Here is a 14,006-nt window from a genome sequence, read left to right on the forward strand (position 1 = left end):
TTCAAATTAAATGATAATAATTGGCAGAAGAACCCCATCTTCTCTCAAAATCAAATCGAGGATCAAAAATTCTACTTCATTTTGTTTTTCAATCTAAGACATAACATTACTTAAGAAAACCATTCAATTAATGTAGGGGTAGAAATATCGTTCCATTTTAATAAAATAGCCCTTCTTGCCAGTAGTGTAATAAATGCAATTATATGTTGATCTGAGAATGAGATACACTGAATATGATGCAGAACAATTCCTAATAGAACAGTCAATCTAATACTTTGAAAATGGCCACTGAACTCTATCAAATCCATTTTCAGCATCGAGTGAGATAACGCATTGAGGTTGCTTTGATAACGATAAATATATAATGTTAATCGATCTCCGAATGTTAGAGAAAGAATAACGGCCTTTAATGAGGCCCGTTTGATCCATAGAAATTATTTTAGTCAAAAAATTTCCAAGCGATTAGCCATTATTTTAGAGAGAATTTTTGCATCCACATTTAATGGCGAAATAGGTCTATATGATGAACATTCAACAGGATCTTTCTCTTTTTTAAGAATTAAGGAAATAGATGCTTCATAAAAAGAAGAAGGTAAATTACCCTTCTCAAAGGATTCATGAAATATTTCCAAAAGATACGGAGAATGTAATCTTCCAATTTTTTTTGTAAAATCACACTGAATAACCATCAAGTCCAGGAGCTTTACCAGATTGCATTGAGAAAATAGCTTTCTGAATTGCATGCTCGGGAATTGGAGCATCAAGCATCTGTTGACCTTCAGGGGAATTTTTTTTTGGAAATTTAATCTTATGTAAAAAAAAAGCCTTCATTTTGGAGGAATCTGCAGGAAATTGAGATCTATAAAGATCAGAATAAAAAATCTTGAAATCTTAATGTCCTCATGATTACTTACTATATCTCTATTATTTTTACGAATCTTTAATATTTGTCTTTCAGCTCTTGTTGTTCTTAATTGAGAAGCTCAGAGCTTATTATTTTTATCTCCAAAAATATAAAATTGACATTAAAATTTAAGCGAATATCCTTCAATAGGATATATTAGTAATAAATTATACTGTGATTGTAATTCTACTCTTTTTTTAAATGAAACAACATTTGGAGAGATTGCATTGATGTTATCTAATTCTTTAATTTGTTTAGAGATTTTATCTAATTCCATTCTTGCTTGTTTCTTCAGTTTAGCTATATACGAAATAATTTGACCCTGTAGATAAGCTTCTAATGTATCCCAAATTACTAACTTAGAGACTTTTCCTATATTATTAAAGAGAAAAAGCTTTTTTATCTGAGCTTCGATAAACTCAACAAATTCCGAACTTTGTAATAAATGTTCTGGAAAACGACAAAATGGTCTGGTAGAAACAACATCTTTCAGTTCAAATATTAAGTTTAAAGGAGCATGATCAGAATAACAATCGCATCATACTAATATTTCTGAACATTGAATAAAAGACGAGGGTCAACAATAAAATAGTCGATTCTCGAATATTTATTATAAAAATGTGAGGAAAAAGAGTATTTTCTATCACTAGGGTGCATATGCCTCCAGACCTCAATTAAACCGTAATCAATTAAAAAGGAACAAGTGACGCAGAACGATTAGGGAATTGATATTTGGATGATGACTTATCCATTAAAAGATTCAGACAAGTATTAAAATCACCGCCCATTAATAACATATATTGATTTAAATCAGGTAATAGAGCAAAAACTGTTTTAAAAAATGAGGGATCATCAACATTTGGTCCATAAATATTAACAAAATAATACTCCTATTACAAATTATTCCTTTAACAATCAAAAGTTTAACATTAATATCAGCTATAATATCCTCTTGATTAAGAGGAATATTGGAATCAATAAATATAGAAACACCTCTAGTTTTACTCTGGGATTTTGCGTGAAACTAAGGACACTCCAATATTTAAAAAATCGCTTTTTATCACATAACCTGATATGCGTCTCTTTAGCAAATATTATGTCAGGCTGGAAACGGTTAATAACTTTAAACGTTTTCTTACGCTTAATGGGATAATTCCAACCGCGGACATTCCAACTTAAAGCATTTACCTGTTTAGATATCATCATGGAACTTTGTATATATAAACAATAGTTAGACGCATGTCAGGATAGGGTAGTCGAAAATGGCGGAGATGAACAATGATAAAAATAATTGGCGTATGCTCCGGTATTCCATAACGGGGAAAAAAAATCCCACCCAAACTACAAAGCCCAGAAACAAGTCAATATCAATCGACGCTAACACCAAGAAAAGCATAGATGCAAACCCAAGCACCGCCTACCAAAGTAAAAACAAACAAACAAAAAAAAAATCTCTGTCTCCCTCTATCGAACATAAAACTCATTACAGTCGACATATATTTCAATAAAATTAACTTGGAAGGAAAGTGTTTTTCTTGTGAAACAAACGACCTTCAATTTGAAAGTAACCTTCACAACATTAGATAAGGGATGAAAAATACATCTAAAACAATTATTTAAATATTTGCACAAAAGAAAAACAATCGCCAACTTTAAATTGTCCGATCTATCTTTAGAACATAAGGGAATCCAAATAATTACTGAAAAGTTCCTTACAAAAGCATACGAAACAAAAAAAATTAATTTAAATCTGCAGAAAAAAAATTCTAAATTGTTCAAACTTATTACAGTCTATCAACAGTTCTCCCTCTATGTCTTCTGAAATTGAAGCCATCCAAACCAGTCTGTTTCAGAGATCAAAATGTATTTTGGGGTAAAGACTTCTGTAACCATCAGATCTTCCAATCTCATCACTCCTTACACCCGAGACAATCAAACCAGTATAAATCATTCAAGCTTCAGGCTTCAGACTCGTCATCGGATGCGTCGGATAAAGAATTAATAAAACTCAATGCTTCGACTGGATCATCAAAAATATGAAAGCCAGACATTCTGACAAAAAAACCTTAATTTTGCTGGATACTGAAGCAGTGGAAAGAGCTTTTTTTCATACGCTAATTTCATAACCGATGCAAATCCAGTACGCCTCTTAACCATTTCACGTGGAAAATCTCCAAAAAGGCGAATGTTTGAATCCTGATACTGAAATAGTTTTTTTTTCTCGCAAACTTAATAATATGGTTTTTGTCTCTGAAACGGTGAAAACACACAGCAATATGTCTGTTTACATCTTGATCCAAAAATTTCATTTATTTATTTTTTTGCAATTTATTTTTTGTTATTGAAGTTCATCAAACAATCATTTCCATAATGTTACGTACTCGTGACATGACAGTGGTACCCTTTTCACGGGACTGGGGTAGAAGTTATACTGGACTTGAGGTAATGGTCTTGTGATGTTGGAGTGACGTCATTTTCCCGCCAGTAGAGGTCATGTGACAGTTTTTTTTTTACAGGTTATAAAAGGAAGACCCCACCCTGTGAGGTGGGGCAGTTCGTGGCTGGATTTGCCAAGTTGACTTCATGCCACTGCGTGATTTAATGTGATGACGCAGTTTAGTTGAAAGATGAAGTTTTATCTAATGCCTAAAGTTTAAAAGGTCATTGCCAGCAGTTTCTTTACAATACTGCTAGTTTAAGAATTAGTGGGGAGTGAAGATCGGAGTTCGGGAGTTAAAGATCGAGGAGAATCCAATTTCGACGGTGAAACATGTTCGACCTTGTTTGATCCTTATTCGGAAGGATTTCGTTGACTATTCTCGTGTTAATCCCTGGAAAATACCAGAAAGGATTGAGAATGGTGAAAAAGGAAAGGTCAGTGCCTTTAAGCCGTTACGTTTCATAAAATTCTTCGTGGGAAGAGTTCGACTTTGGAAACTGAAGAAAAACGACGTGGAAGAGAATTTAAATCGCCTTAAAATGTCTCTCCTTTTTAAATGGACTGTGAGCATTTTGAACTTTTGGCAATAACACTTTAAAGAACTGTTTTTGCAACATCGCTTTAAGAACTGTTAAGCTGCCGCACAGCAGCTGATTTCCGGTTACGTTAGTGTTTGTTTACTTTTGGGGGGTTTGTTTTCAGTGTTTAATAAACGTGTTGTTTGTTATATATATCCTTGCCTAACTCATCTGTTCATTGTTGCCTGAATACGTAGCAATAAGATGTATCTAAGTGCCGATTCTGTGAGCCATTTCGATATCTGAAGGCTGTCAACAAACCTCCGGAAATAAAGACTGAAACATTTTTGTGAAATAATCCAGTGTGTCGGCCGATTCTGATTTCTCATTTAATCCAACAATTCCGATATTATTCCGACGTGATCGAGCTTCGAGATCGACGATCCGTTGTTGGACTTTTTTCCAAACGAGAAGAAAGGTCAGCAGCATTTCAACTAACTTCTTTAAGATCAAGGCTCAGAGAGTCAACTTTTCCTTCGAATTCCTCTGTTAATTGAGTTTTCTCAATGCCGATATTGCTGATTTGAGATTCTAGTCTCTTTACCCAGGGGGATTCCTCCGAGAATTTGTCATCTTTTTGGTGCTTCCCATTGCCTAGATCCGGATTTCTTTTGGCACTTCTGAGAGCATCCATAATTATAACTGTTCCTCTACAGATCCGACTGAACAAAGTTGAAATTTCAAAGTTTAAAACGGAAAAGGGTGGTCAAGAAGCGACTTTGTCTTACATGTCCATAAACGTGGGGCGGAGCAGGAATTCAATTATATTATGATCACTGCCTTTTAATGGTCCCTAATAAGATCTGGGTCGTTACACAACACCCAATGTAAGATAACAGTTCCCCGATTAGGCTCAACCATCAGCTGCTCTAAAACACCATATTGAAAGCATCCGCTCTCTTGCAATCTGACACATTCTGACTCTCCAAATTCTCCTGCAGATTGAGTCACCCACTATAATTATGTCATTGAATTTATTACATAAATGTCAGGAGTATCTGGGGCAGAAGTGAGGATAAATGTTTTTACCAAAGAAAGAAGGTGTTTTGGAAGCTAAAAGGCCTGAAGGTAGATAAGACTCCTGGACCAGAAGGTGAACCCCGCCCCAGGGTACAGAAATATCCCTCTATGTCCTTCTCATCCCTGGACCTAAGTAAACGTCTTTTAAACATTGAAATCGTCCCTGCCACTTGCTCTGGCATCTCGTTGCGCATTTTCCCTCCCTCTGAATGAAGAAGATTCTCCTTAGTTTCCTCTTAATCTATCAAGAATGAATAGATTTTGCACTGGTTCTGGCCGACTAGAAAGTTGCAAATGTCACTGCACACTTTAAGAAGTGAAGGAGGCAGAGGAAATAAACTTTTATGACAGCCATTCTAATCTCAGTGGCCAGGAAGATATTCGAGTGTAATAACGGTGAGTGTTTTGGGTACTGTAATTGGGGACACATGATGAAGTAGGCCAAAGCCAGCAGGACTCCTTTCGAGGAAATCTTGTCTGACAAATCTCTTGGAATTCCCTCAGGAAATAACAGTCGGGATAGATAAAGCAGAGGCAGAGGATGTTGTTTGTTTCGATTTTCAGATGACCTTTAACAAGGTGCCCCATGCAAGGCTCATTGAGATAGTAAGGAGGCATGGAATCCAAGGGGACTTTGCTTTGTGCATCCAGAACTGGCTTTCCCACAGAAGAAAAAGCGTGGTTATAGACAGGTCATATTCTGCATGGAGTTCGTTGACCAGTGGTGTGCCTTCGGGATCTGTTCTGGGACCCCTGCTTTTCGTGATATTTATAAATGACGTGAATGAGGAACTGGAGGAATGGTTAGTAAATTTGCAAATGGCACAAAGATTGGGGGGTGTTGTCGATAATGTGGAGGGTTGTCAGAGGTTACAGCGATATATTGATAGGAAGAAAACTGGGCTGAGAGCTGGCAGATGGCGTTCAACCCAAATAAGTGTGAGGAGGTTCATTTTGTTAGGTCAAATATGATGGCAGAATGAAGGATTAATGGTAAGACTCTTGGCAGTGTGAAGGATCAGAGGGATCTTGGGGTCCGAGTCCATTGGACACTCAAAGCTGCTACACAGGTTGACTCTGTGGTTCAGGAGGCGTACGGTGTTTTGGACTTCCGTAGGAATGGGTTTCGGAGCCGAGAGGTAAGGCTGCAGCTATTTTGGACCCTGATCAGACCTCACTTGGAATAATTTGCTAAATTCTGATCACCTCTCTGGAGGAAGGATATGTAAACCACAGAAAGTGTGCAGAGAGTATAAGCAAGGATGTTCCCTCTAGTGGGGAGCATGTCTAATGAGAATACGTTGAGTGAAGTCGGCCTTTTCTCCTTGGAGTGACGGAGGATGAGAGGACACCTGATAGAGGTGTACAGGATGATGAGAGGCATTGATCGGAGGAGATATCAGGAGTAAGTTTTTTTTAGGCAGAGAGTAGTGAGGGCGTGGAATGGGCTGCCAGCGTCGGTGGCTGAAGCGGAAACGATAGGATCTTCTAACAGTCCCCGGGATAGGTACATGGAGCTTAGAAAAATCGAGGGCTATGGGTAAGCCTAGGTAGTTCTAGGGTAAGGACATGTTCGATACAGCTTTGTGGGCCGAAGGGCCTGTATTGTGTTGCAGGTTTTCTATGTTTCTAAGGTGCTGCAGGTGAGGCTGCTTAACAAAATCAAAGTCCATGGAATTACGGGAAAGATACTTGTATGGATCGACGATTCTCTGACTGACAAGGGAGAAAGAGTCAGAATAATGTGGGCAATTCTGTTTTGCTGTCGGTAACTAATGGTGTTCCATAGCGGTGGGTATTGATACCGCATCTTCTCATTTTAAATCTGAATAATATGGATGAAGGAATTGATACCTTGGTGAAGAGCTTTGCAGTTGATACAAAGATAGGTATGGGAAAGGTATTTCAGAGCAAAGTGAAAGTCTGCAGACGGACTTCGATAGGTTTGAGGAACAGGCAACGAAGTAACAGATGAAATACAGTGTATTGAAGTGTACGGTCATGTACAAATGGTAGAAGGAATAAGGGTGTAGAAAAAAAGTAAATGGGAGAAAAATTTTTAAAAAACAGAGGTGCGTAGGTATTTGGGAGTCCTTGAGCAGAATCCCTATAGGTTTGCTTGCAGATTGAGTTGATTAAGGATGACAACTGTAATGTTAGCAGATAAGAGCAAGGATGTGATACTGTCGCTTTATAACGCGCTGATCAGATCACTCTTGGTGTATTGTGAGCAGTTTCCGACCTCTTATCGCAGAAAAAGATCTGCTTGTACTGGAGCGGTTCCGGGGAAGGCTCATGAGAGTGATTCCAGGAATGAAAGGGTTAACGTTTGAGAGGGGTTAGATGGCTTTGACCCTGTACTCGCTGGTCTGGAATAAAGAGAGGAATCTCATTGAAACCTATTAAATATTGAAAGGCCTCGACAGAGTGGCTGTGAAGAAGATTCACCCTACACTCTGTGAGTCTGGGACCAGAGGCCACGGGCTCAATACACAGGTCATCCACTGAGCGCAGAGATGAGGAGGAATTTCTGTAGTCAGGGAGTGGGAAATCTTTGGAATACATTACCACGGACGGAGTAGAGGCCAAGTCATTGAGTGTATTTCAAATGGATTTTCAAAGATTATGTGGAGAAGGCAGGAGAATGGGGTAGAGAGGGATAATCAATTGGATACAAGACAGAGCAGACTCGAATGTGTGAGCAGAGATATGTGTCTCATATCTCATGGTCTATGGTCTGAAGAAGAGGCTATTGAGGTAGCATTAGGGTTAGGTTATTGTTAGGGTATCCACGCCGGGATTATTGTATTCAGTTTTGGTCGTTCTGCTTTCGGAGTGAGGCCGTCAAGCTGGAATGAGTGCAGAGATTTACGAGATTACTGCCGTTACTGGAAGGACTGAGTCCTGGAGAAATGGGGAATGTGTGCTATCCTTTTCCCCACTTTTGTGAAAACAACAACCAGACGGCACTGGTTTAAGGTCAGAGAGGATTGGGTTACTAGGGATCCCAGGGGAAAATTATTAATCCACTCCCCCTTCCGGTTCATTATTTAACTAACACGGTGAGTGCACTCTCAGATTGGAGGAGCAACACCTCATATTACATCCGGGTAGTTTACAAACCGATGGCATGAACATCGATATCTTTAACCTTATCTCCACCTTTTCTTTTCTTCCACCCACACGCCCGTCTCCTCCATTCTGTCTCCCACTTCTGTCTTCTCCACTGCTGATCGTCACCCTCTGGTTCCTCTTTTACTTCCATTTTTTACCCACTGTCCGCTCTCATATCTTATCAGATTCCTTCTTTTCAGAGGAAACACAAGGAAATCTGCAGATACAGGAAATTCAAACAACAACACACACAAAATGCTAGTGGAACACAGCAGGCCTGACGATGGGTCTTGGTCCGAAACGTTAACAGCGCTTCTCCCTATTGATGCTGCCTGGCCTGCTGTGTTCCACCAGCATTTTGTGTGTGCTGTTCCGTCTTTTCAGTCCTTGTCATTACCCACCTACCACCTCACAGCGTCTCAGTTCATCTCCCACCTCCCCCACCCACTCACCTTCACTCTTATCTGGCTTCACCGATCATCTACCAGCTTGGACTCTTTCCACTCCCCGCACCATCTTATTCCGGCTTCTCCCCACCTCCAGTCCTGATGAAGGGTCTCGGCAGGAAATCTCTGTTTTGCTTTATCCCCCTTTATAGAAGCTACCTGACCTTCTGACTCCCTCCAACATTTTGTTTATATTAGTCTGCATCTCCAACATCTGCAGAATCTCATCGGGACAGAGTGCAGAATGCAGAGACTACATCGGCTCTCACTGATGTCGAGGAGGCCACACCTGGAAAACTGGAAACAGCAGATGACTCCAACAGGCACGATGTTGAAAAGTTGCCTCATATGGAAGGACTGTTCGCGACCCTGACTAGTGAGGAGAGTGGTTTGTGGCAGGTCTGGCACTTCATTCACTTGTAGTTGGCTTCCAGCCCCCTACACCCCACCTTATCGCTGTAAAACCTCTCCCTTTTGTGGACAACACTTATCCTGCGCCCGAGAACCGATTGCAACCTGGGTGTCTCGCTTTGGTGTACCGGCCCACATTACCTCCGACAGAGGCGCCCAGTTCACCTCCAGCCTGTGGTCAGCTATAGCCAGCCGTTTGGGCACATAGCTGCACCACACAACTGCCTACCACTCACAGTCGAACGGACTAGTGGAGCGTTCACCTGCAGTTCACCTGCAGTCCGATCTCATGGCCCGCCTCAAAGGGCCGAACTGGGTGGACGAGCTTCCCTGGGTCCTGCTCGGAATCCGCACAGCGCCCAAAGAGGATCTGCACACCTCATCGGCCGACTTGGTGTATGGCCCACCCCTGGTCGTCGCAGGAGAGTTCATACCAGCCCCAAGGGGGCAAGAGGACGAACCCGCAGCAGTCCTGGAAAGGCTACGTGAGAGGCTCGGTAACCTGGCCCCCATACGCACTTCACAGCATGGGCAGAACCTGACCTGCGTACCCAAAGACATGCAGACTGTAAGTTTGTTTTTGTAAGACGGGGCGGACACCGGACACCGCTACAACGGCCCTGCGAGGGGCCGTTTACGGTGATCACAAACAACGGGTCTACGTTCGTGCTGGACACTGGGGGGAGAGAGGCGGTTTTCACAGTGGACCGACTCAAACCGGCTCAAGTGTACTTGGCGCAGCCGGTCGAGATTCAGGCACCGCGGCGCAGAGGCAGACCTCCCAGACTGAGAACACTGGGGAGTGTATCGCCAGTTCTGTGGGTGGGGGGGTTATGTGGCGACCAACTTACCAGCGCACTCAAACCGGCTCACAAAGTGGCGCGCCGGCATTGAGGCCGGACCCAAAAAGGGCGCCAGGCCTTCTTCACCAGCAAGGGGAAAAGCCCGCGCGCGGGACAGGTCCCTGAATATGCGCACGGGCAGGGCGAGAACATGAAGGCTTTAAAGCAAGGCCGAGAAGTTTGAATAAATTTCTTTTGCAACTGCAACTCACCGACTGCGTGTCGTTAATCCAGCGCTGTGTGTAGCACACCGCTACAATTTGTCATTTTGAAGCTCTAAAAGATGGTAATAAAAAAAATAAAAAGTAATCTTGCTTAAAATATTAAAGAAACGTGTCATCTTTAAATTTTTGACTTTTGGATATCAGGTCATCTTTTACTCGCTTAGCTGTTTACAGTGACAGACATTTTGACTAGGGGTGCCCCAATTTTTGCATGCCACGGTATTTTGGTTATTTTGCGCTGAAATTTATTCCTGCCACATTTTCTTCCTTTCACATTTTCCCCGACAAGTCATTCTCCGAAATCACATGTAGTGTGAAGCATTTGTGAATGATTCTCTAATTCGTGCGTCTCCATCCATTTCACCGTTTCAAAATACATCTATTTTAATATTTTAAACATGTGAAATTCCGCACATGATGTAATCCAAAGAAACACACTAAACGCTGGAGAAACTCAGTCGGTCAGGCGGCATCTGTGGACATGAATAAACAGTTGACGATTATTCCATCATCGACCCGAGACCTTTCTTTGCGCCTGGCAAGTAAGCGGGGAGACGCCAGAATAAATGGCGTGGGGAGGGAAAAGAAGAAGCGAAATGCGTATAAAAGATAAATCGCTGGAGCGGAAGCAATCTGGTAAGTGAGGACAGTGGAGCACAGGGAAAACGGAGCAGGACGGGGACGACGTGTGAGGTGATAGACGGGTGAGAATAAACATGAGGCCAGAGCGGTGAATAGATGTAGAGAGGAGGAGGAGGGATGTTTTTAACCGACATTCGTGACATCAGATTGTTGCTCCTACGTCTTGAGTTTATCCTCACCGATGGCACAGGAATAATCCATAGACCTGCTGGAGCGATGGTGCTCGACGAAATAACGCCGTCTCCTAGTTTATTTTCCTCCTCACGATAGCGTTAGAGAAGGCCAGAAACATAGAAAAGTAGTTACAATATCAGTGGATGAAACATTCATGTGTGGTGAAATAATGTTAGCCGCGCACAAGTATTCCACAGTCCGAGTACCTGAACCCTGTGGCTATGTTTGTTCTCTAATGCACTGGAGACATCATTGTGAACACTGAAAGTGCAGCAGCCGAGGTCGGCAGGTATGCAACAAAACTGCTGTGTCAGTCTCTTCTATCAGATTTAACCGGAGAAATTCAACACATTTCGCTATGGTACTCTAGTCAGACCAATATTATATACCATTCCATCATGATTTTTCCAGTCAGCGAAGGTAGGTATTCGGAATGTATTGAACACTACGTTATCAATCTGCCTGACTGCCTCCAATGATGTTTGAACTTCAATTTCCTTGTTTTTGTCTACATCAGCCCTCTAGAGAGCCTGATCACTCATTATGAATATCCCAGCCCTACTCATCCATGGAAGGTATTCACCACATACCTCAAATCTGACCCTCGTCTTCCCTTCAATGGTCGTCTGGCAAACTGATCAATTTCTTTCTAGAACTGACGACGGAATCACTTCCTACTACATAGTCCTGTCAAACCCACGGATTCGGCAGTGCAGTTAGGACAATTGTGATTGCGAATTTGCACGTGTCAGCTAAATATTACTTATTCGTCATTGTATTTAACATCATACTTGCCATCGTAGTACCTGTCCAGACTTGGACAGAGCATAGCAACGTTTCGCTGCCGTTTTGCATTGGCCTTCCCTGAGATATTGGACTTACAAATCAACTCCTTTTGAGAGCTTCAGTTAACGGCCCTCTTTGGCCCAGCGTTTACTGTTTATTTTCCCTTTAAACGCCAATTCACATACTTTTCTATATTTTTAGATGGTGGTTAAACGTACTGCTCCCGTAGGTTGATTCCTAATGGGTTTTATTTGTAGTTTTTTTTTCTCAGTCAGATGAGGTTTTTTTTCCCTTCTTTTTTCTATATATATATATTTCATTTTTATAAATTATGATTAGTTTTTTTTCCTTCAGCTCTATTAATTGTATACATATTGATTTGTTGATATTTTGTATTATTCTATAGTTGTGGAAGATTATGTATGAATAAAAAGATTCTAAAAATGAAAATATTTTCCCTTTAACGCTGTTCATATTAAAGTCTGTGGAATATCGACCTACTTCAGTGTCTCTCACTCCGCACTTGGGCGATATCCGAACGTGGTAACAAGTCTCTCTAGACACAGTGAACGGTTTTACTTACGTGCAATCCAGTTCAGACCATTTAATGCACAAGTACATCAAGATTGATAATTTACTGATCGAAACCGGCTTCAAAGATTACCGGGAGAAGGCCAGGGAATTGGGGTTGCGGAGGAGTTAAAAGGATCAGTCATGATGGAATGGCGGAGCAGGATTGATGGGCCAAGTAGCCTAATTCTGCCCCTACATTTTGTGATCTTATCGTTACTCGTCCTGCCAGAGAGCTTCCACTGCAGAAAAGGCGGTCATGGGCCGACATATCGGATCGGGAATAGAGACAGGAATTGAGGAAGTTAGTCACTGGGAAATTGTGCTTTATTTTGTGGCTGGAGCTCAGGTGATCGACGAACCCTCAATTCTTCTGAAGAAGAGACGCGACCAGAAATATCGACTGCTGATTCATGCCCAGTTGCTGACCTGTTGAGGCCTTCCAGCATTCTGTGTAGGCTGCAATTAATTTAATTAACGGGTTCAATACGTTCAGTGCCTTTGTAAGTCTGGATGCTATATTAGTTTAAAACTCTTCACGATATTAACTTACAAACATCATATTATTTTTAAAATATTTCCATTGCAGGATCTATAACTGAGATAATTTCCAGCGTGAAACTGAGCTTCCCAATAGCAGGAGGTCATTGATCTATGATGAAAAATTCCGTGGAGCTCAGGAACGGACAAGATCAAAGATAGTAATCATGAAACCGAGAGGTGAGACTGAGAGTGTTTCGCAACAACTTTCACTGAATTCTCGCATCGTCATTTCTTCGCCTTTGAGATTTTGCAATTTCGTGTCAAGCTATCCATACCTGATCACAACTGGAATTTTACTTGAATAACATCATGTTTATTTTTACCCCAGCTGTTGGAAGACACGTCAGTCTTGTGTAGTATTGAATATTCAGTGTGCTGGAGCGAGTATAAACGAATGACCGTGGAGATTCATCAGCTCAGTGTTTCTTCAGCGAGATCGCGGGCAGCTGGAAGACAGACTGAATCTCACACAGAATACGTGAAACATTTTACCGTGTGAGAAAGATATATTACATGCTCATTGCCGTTATTGGTGTTCCTGGTAAGAATATAGGTGAACTAACATTTGCAGTCCTGTGTGAGTGGTCTTTGGACTCGTTCTGTTACCGACAGCGTTGTGATGCCGGTGTATCAGTCAGTGCGGTGCAGACTGCTGAGAAAACTCTACGCTCGGTCAGAAGCTCCCTTGCAGTTTAATCAGTTGCCTAGGCTGAAACTAAGCTCGCAATTAAAACGGATGTAGAATGAAGATGGGGGAGATGGATTCATGTTGTGAAATCATGGCAGGCAGTTTTGACTTTTCAATGCAAAGCCGTTCTCAGAGTAAACTCGGAAAATGCAGCGGGCTCTGACACATTTCGGGGTTCTTGGTGTTATTCCATTTCAACAGTGTAACATATTTTAAATTAACGAAATTGCTGCAGGTTTACAGGCGATGCTGGAAGCGGATCGCCGGTGAGATTCAGGCAAGAGCGGCAGACAGCACTTGTGAGTCAGTATCCGAACCGTCGGGAGTTCGGAAATTTGAAATAAGGGTCTGTGTGCAGTTTCGTGAACCAGGGTTTGCTTCCATGCCCTGATTGAAGAGGGGGTTGAGAAAACACAGAGATGCACGATGGGGATCAGACCAGATAAGTTTCATACGATACTCCGCTCTGGAACAATGAGCATCAATGTATTTAGAATAATGCTGCAGTGGCTTAGAGTAATCCCCGGGGGGTGGGGGGGGGGGGGGGACAACAACAACAAATGTTTTGAAGGACCTATATTATTCTCCCTTGGAAATCGGATGTTTTGAACACTAAAGTCCAGA

The sequence above is a fragment of the Hemitrygon akajei genome, unplaced genomic scaffold (genome assembly GCF_048418815.1).
Source record: "Hemitrygon akajei unplaced genomic scaffold, sHemAka1.3 Scf000164, whole genome shotgun sequence".
Lineage (NCBI taxonomy): Eukaryota > Metazoa > Chordata > Chondrichthyes > Myliobatiformes > Dasyatidae > Hemitrygon > Hemitrygon akajei.